This window comes from Chiloscyllium plagiosum, unplaced genomic scaffold, assembly GCF_037043375.1.
Source record: "Chiloscyllium plagiosum isolate Xiang-an unplaced genomic scaffold, Cpla_swu_hap1 HiC_scaffold_1, whole genome shotgun sequence".
Taxonomy (NCBI): Eukaryota; Metazoa; Chordata; class Chondrichthyes; order Orectolobiformes; family Hemiscylliidae; genus Chiloscyllium; species Chiloscyllium plagiosum.
This window is the reverse complement of record NW_028270139.1, coordinates 182,920,261-182,926,043: the sequence shown is the minus strand read 5'-3', so window position 1 is coordinate 182,926,043 and position 5,783 is coordinate 182,920,261. Positions and strand designations below refer to the sequence as shown.

Here is a 5,783-nt window from a genome sequence, read left to right as displayed (position 1 = left end):
CGTGCCAGTCAATCCTTCCCTGGGGAAAAATCTCTGGCTATTGACTCTATCCATTCCTCTCATTATCTTGTATACCTTGATCAGGTCACCTCTCTTCCTCCTTCTCTCCAGAGCGAAAAGTCCGAGCTTAGTCAATCTCTCTTCATAAGGCAAGCCCTCCAGTCCAGGCAGCATCCTGGTAAACCTTCTTTCCACTACCATACCACTCTCTGAGTAAAAAATCTGCTTCTGACATCTATCTTAAATCTATCACCCCTCAGCTATGTCTCCTCATACAAGACAACATCATCATCCTAGGAAAAAGACTCTCATTGTCCACTCTATCTAATCTTCTGATCATCTTGTATGTCTCTATTAAATCCCCTCTTAGCTATCTTCTTTGCAATGAGAACAGATCCAAGTCCCTCAGCCTTTCCTCATAAGACCTTCCCTCCAGACCAGGCAACATCCTGGTAAATCTCCTCTGCATCTTTTCCAATGCTTCCAAATCCTTCCTGTAGTGGGGTAACCAGAACTGTACACAATACTCCAAGTGAGGCCCCACTAGTGTTTTGTACAGTGCAGCATGACATCATGGGCCCGGAATGCAATCCCTCGACCAATAAAACCAATAAAGGCACCGTATGCCGCCTTAAAGATACTAGGTAAAAATAATGACTGCAGATGCTGGAAACCAGATTCTGGATCAATGGTGCTGGAAGAGCACAGCAGTTCAGGCAGCATCCGAGGAGCTTCAGCAAAATCGACGTTTCGGGCAAATGCCCTTCATCAGGAATAAAGCCTTAAAGATACTATCAACCTGGGCGGCAACTTTCAGGGATCTTTGTACATGGACACCGAGATCTCGCTGCTCATCTACACTATCAAGAATCTTTCCATTTACCCAGTATTCTGCCTTCCTGTTTTTCTTCCCAAAGTGAATCACTCCACATTTCTGCATTGAACTCCATTTACCACCTCTCAGCTCAATTCTGCAGTTTATCCGAGTGCCTCTGCAACATTCTTCTGCACTGTCCATTACTCCACTGACTTTAGTGTCATCTGCAAACTTATTAACCTATCCACCTATGCCTGCCTCCAAAGCATTTATCATTGGATAAATCCCATCCGTCCCAAGGGACTATCTTCCTTGGGAACTGGGCTGATCAATAATTTCTCAGCTATTACAAGGGGGCATAGCTTTAAATTAAGGGGGGGTAGGTATAGGACTGATGTTAGGGGTAGGTTCTTTACTCAGCGAGTCTTGAGTTCATGGAATGCCCTGCCAGTAGCAGTGGTAGACTCTCCCTCATTATGGGCATTTAAGCGGGCATTGGATAGGCATATGGAGGGTAGTGGGCTAGTGTAGGTTAGGTGGGCTTGGATCGGCGCAACATCGAGGGCCGAAGGGCCTGTACTGCGCTGTATTCTTCTATGTTCTATGTTCTCCCTTGACTAACAGCACATTCCTGAACACAATGGGCAATTTAGCATGGCCAGTTCACCTAACCTGCGCATCTTTGGATTGTGGGAGGAAACTGGAGCACCCGGAGGAAGCCCAGCAGACATGGGTCCCTGGTGCTGTGAGGCAGCAGTGCTAACCACGGAGCCACTGTACCACCCCAAATGGGGAAGCACCTATCCTCCCCCTAATGGCCACCTTTGTGTGTGTCTGCATCAAGCTGTGTGCAGACCTTTGGTTCACAAACACTAAATGTCACAAGGTACTGAAGTTCCTTTCACCCTGGTGCAGAGCTGGTACTGTGGTTATCGCTGCTGTCTGACAACATCAGGACCTGTGTTTGATTCCAGCCTTGGTTGACTGGCTGTGTAGAGTTTCCCCTGTGTCTGTGTGGGCTCCACACAGTAAAAAGATGTGCAGATTAGGTGGATTGGCTGTCCAGGGATGCGAAGGCTATGTGGATTAGCCATGGTTAATAGCTGGGATATGGAGATAATGTGGGGCACTGGGTTTGGATGGGATGCCCTTTGAGGGGTTAGTGCAGAATTAACTGGCTGAGAGGCCTCTACCCGCACTGTAAAGAATTTATGTTGTGAAGGATAAGTCTGATCTTGTTTCTGCAGAACACTCCAAGTAGTTGGACAATTTGTATCAGCTGTTCCTCCAGCGAAGGCTTTTAAGAAAAACAGTCTTGAACACAAGTCCATCAGGCAGGGGTCAGCATGTAACATCTTGAGAGGGTTGATCCTGTGGATAGTTTTCTGAGCAGACAGTTAGAAATCATAGCAGTTCAGGCAGCATCCAAGGAGCTTTGAAATCGACGTTTCGGGCAAAAGCCCTTCCTGCTGAAGGGCTTTTGCCCGAAACGTCGATTTCAAAGCTCCTTGGATGCTGCCTGAACTGCTGTGCTCTTCCAGCACCACTAATCCAGAATCTGGTTTCCAGCATCTGCAGTTATTGTTTTTACCTAGTTAAAAAAACATTTAGCAGAACACCTATGCACTGCCTGGCAAACCATAGACTTGCTTTGTGGTCTATCTGAAACTTGTTGGTTTTCCAGTGACAAGGAGCTGACCTTGACCGAGTGTTGCAGACTGGTGCTTTCCAAAGTTCAAAACAACATTAAGACGGACAAACTGAAGCTTGGGACAAGGGCAGCTACTGACAAGATGCAGTGGGGAAAAACCGCCGTCTAAGGGCTTTATGAGGGTCTGTTCAGTTAGCAGACTCTTGTTGCATTGAAATGAACATAAATTGTTTCCTGTATGAGTCGGAAATACCTTTGTTTTTGCAACAGCACGGATGCTTTGAGGAATGCATCATTTGTTTTTCTCTGCAAAGAACGTGCAGAACAAATTTAGAACCTCTGTATGTACTTAGAAATGATTTTATGAACAAAGTGGATTTTTGAGATAAAAGAATTCCATTATCAGTTTAATATCTGATAGGTCCCTTATCTGGGGACCATCTATTAAATTGATTTGTGGAGCAGGGAGATGGAATAGGGGCTTGCTCCGTCCACTCCACGCATCGACCTGGTATTGCAGTACCTCCGGGAACGGTGCACCCCTCATCTATAAATCTCAGAACATGTATATGGCTCAGGTTTTTGGTGCTTTGCCTGCGCGTGTGAACCACACTTTCTTTTTAAAGTTTGTAAGCTGCTTCATTTCTCTTTGCGTCGGTCTGCAACTCAAACCCCAAATTTTGCTCAAAACATACCTACCACGTGCGCACACAAAACCACAAATTGCTGGAGAAACTCAGCAGATCTGGCAGCATCTGCACAAACAAAGCAGTGTTTCAAACCCAGTGACCGTTATTCAGAATCCAGCTTGGTGCTGGTGCAAGTCTATCCGTCTCCCCACCCCCTCCCCCAAGGACATTATGCTAACAACTTGTTAATATTTTGAAACAAAGCCAAGTCGGGGGGAGGTTTATTCAGTTGTTGGGCGTGGTGCGCTATTGGATGTTTCTATTGTCAGCCTTTGTGTCAAGGTTAGAGTGGCGCTGGAAAAGAACAGTAGGTCAGGCAGCCTCCGAGGAGCAGGAAAACTAACGTTTCGGGCATAAACCCTAAAGTGACCTCAATGATGAAGATTTTACACCCTGGGTTGCTGTGCTTTTCCAGCATCACACTCTCGACTATAACCTCCGACCTGCTGTTTCAGAGTAAATGCTCTGAGGGATCGGGTCAGACTATGGGGTGCCGGATCTCAGTGTCATCCTGGCAGCTGTTAGTGTTGGTGTCTGCTGGGCTTCCCCAGGCACAGCTCACTCTGGCTTAATCTCGGGACTCTGTGGATGGATCCACTCGGTGGAGCATCAGCCTCCGAATGGTCCTGTCTCCTGGGCCGACACTCCTGGAATCACGGGTTCTTCTGTTCAGGTAAAAACCTCCTGTTGTGTTTGCAGAAAGATCTTAAACAGGTACTGTCGAAATTCAGAAAGGGATGCAATAATAATCTTACAATAATTCATTAATTATTTACAGCATATTAATATTCCTTCCTTTCTAACTTGTCCAGGATCCTGGAGTTTTAAACTCAAATAAACTGTTGCACTGCGTTAACAACGGGTCTGACACTTTATTATCAACCACGACCCTGAGAGGCTGGATTCACCCAGGTAAGAACGCAGGTTCCCAGCCCTCGGGGACATCAGTGAATCAAACGGGACTTCAGGGTGGGATTTGAAGGTATTAACCCAAGAGCACCTAGTCTGTTGAACACTTCTGTTTGTTTCCTTTTCCTGATCCAGTTTAAAATCATGTGACCACTCTGTTTGATTCCGTAAGTTTGGAGATTTCTGATGTTCAAATTGTCAGTCATTATGAAATCCATAAAAGTATAAAAGCAAATTACTGCGGATGCTGGAATCTGGAATTATGAAATCCATGTTCACTCATCAACTACACTAACCTGATGTACTCTCCCTCCTTATCATTGAAAATTTAAACAAAATCAATTTGTTTTTCATCATGAGATGAAGGCACAAGCCAGCATTTATTTCCCATTCCTAATTGCCCAGAGGCAGTTAAAAACCAAGCAGCTTGTTGTGGGTCTGGAGTCACATGTAGACCAGGCCAGGTCAGGATGGCAGTTGCCTCCCCTGAAGGACATTAGTGAATAAAATATGTTTTTTTCAACAATGGATTCATGATCATTGACAGACTCTTACTTGTAGATTTTCTCTTAATTCTGCATTTTGGGAAAACAAATCTTAGCAGGACTTATGCACTTAATGGTAAGGTCCTAGGGAGTGTTGCTCAACAAAGAGACCTTGGCGTGCAGGTTCATAGCTCCTTGAAAGTGGAGTCACAGGTAGATAGGATAGTAAAGAAGGCATTTGGTATGCTTTCCTTTATTAGTCAGAGTACTGAGTAAAGGAGTTGGGAGGTCATGTTGCAGCTGTACAGGATATTGGTTAGGCCACTGTTGGAATATTGCGTGCAATTCTGGTCTCCTTCCTATCGGAAAGATGTTGTGAAACTTGAAAGGGTTCAGAAAAGATTTACAAGGATGTTGCCAGGGTTGGAGGATCTGAGCTACAGGGAGAGGCTGAACAGGCCGGGGCTGTATTCCCTGGAGCGTCGGAGGCTGAGGGGCATGGATAGGATAAATAGGCAAAGTCTTTTCCCTGGGGTCGGGGAGTCCAGAACTAGAGGGCATGGGTTTAGGGTGAGAGTGGAAAGATATAAAAGAGACCTAAGAGGCAACGTTTTCACGCAGAGGGTGGTACATGTACGGAATGAGCTGCCAGAGGATGTGGTGGAAGCTGGTACAATTGCGACATTTAAGAGGCATTTGGATGGGTATATGAATAGGGAGGGTTTGGAGGGACATGGGCCGGGTGCTGGCAATGGGACTAGATTGGGTTGGGATATCTGGTCGGCGTGGACGGGTTGGACCGAAGGGTCTGTTTCCATGCTGTACATCTCTATAACTCTATTTTCATTGGATTCAAATTCCACCATCTGCCATGGTCGGATTAAAGTCAAGTCCCTGGGATATTACCTGGGTATCTGGATTAACAGTCTCGCAATAGTTAAAAATCACACAACACCAGGTTATAGTCCAACAGGTTTAATTGGAAGCACATTAGCTTTTGGAGCGTCGCTCCTTCATCCGGTGGTTCATGTACTCCCCAGCCCAACACTGGCATCTCCAAATCAGTCTAGTAATAATATCACTAGGGCATCACCTCCCCAATATCGTGTACTAATTGCCATAAGACATTCATGCTAGTTTTTCTGAATTATGTCACATTCAGACAGAATAATGAATGACTACGTTTGACAGTGTGTTGGCTGGTGGAAGCACTTTGTGTCATTTGGCTGCAG

At 45.6% G+C, this 5,783-nt stretch overlaps 1 pseudogene; it reads left to right on the top strand.

The window, feature by feature from the left end:
* The first annotated feature begins 2,800 nt into the window (after window positions 1-2,800).
* On the top strand, window positions 2,801-3,013 carry LOC148152314 (U2 spliceosomal RNA; annotated as a pseudogene).
* Window positions 3,014-5,783: the final 2,770 nt, after the last annotated feature.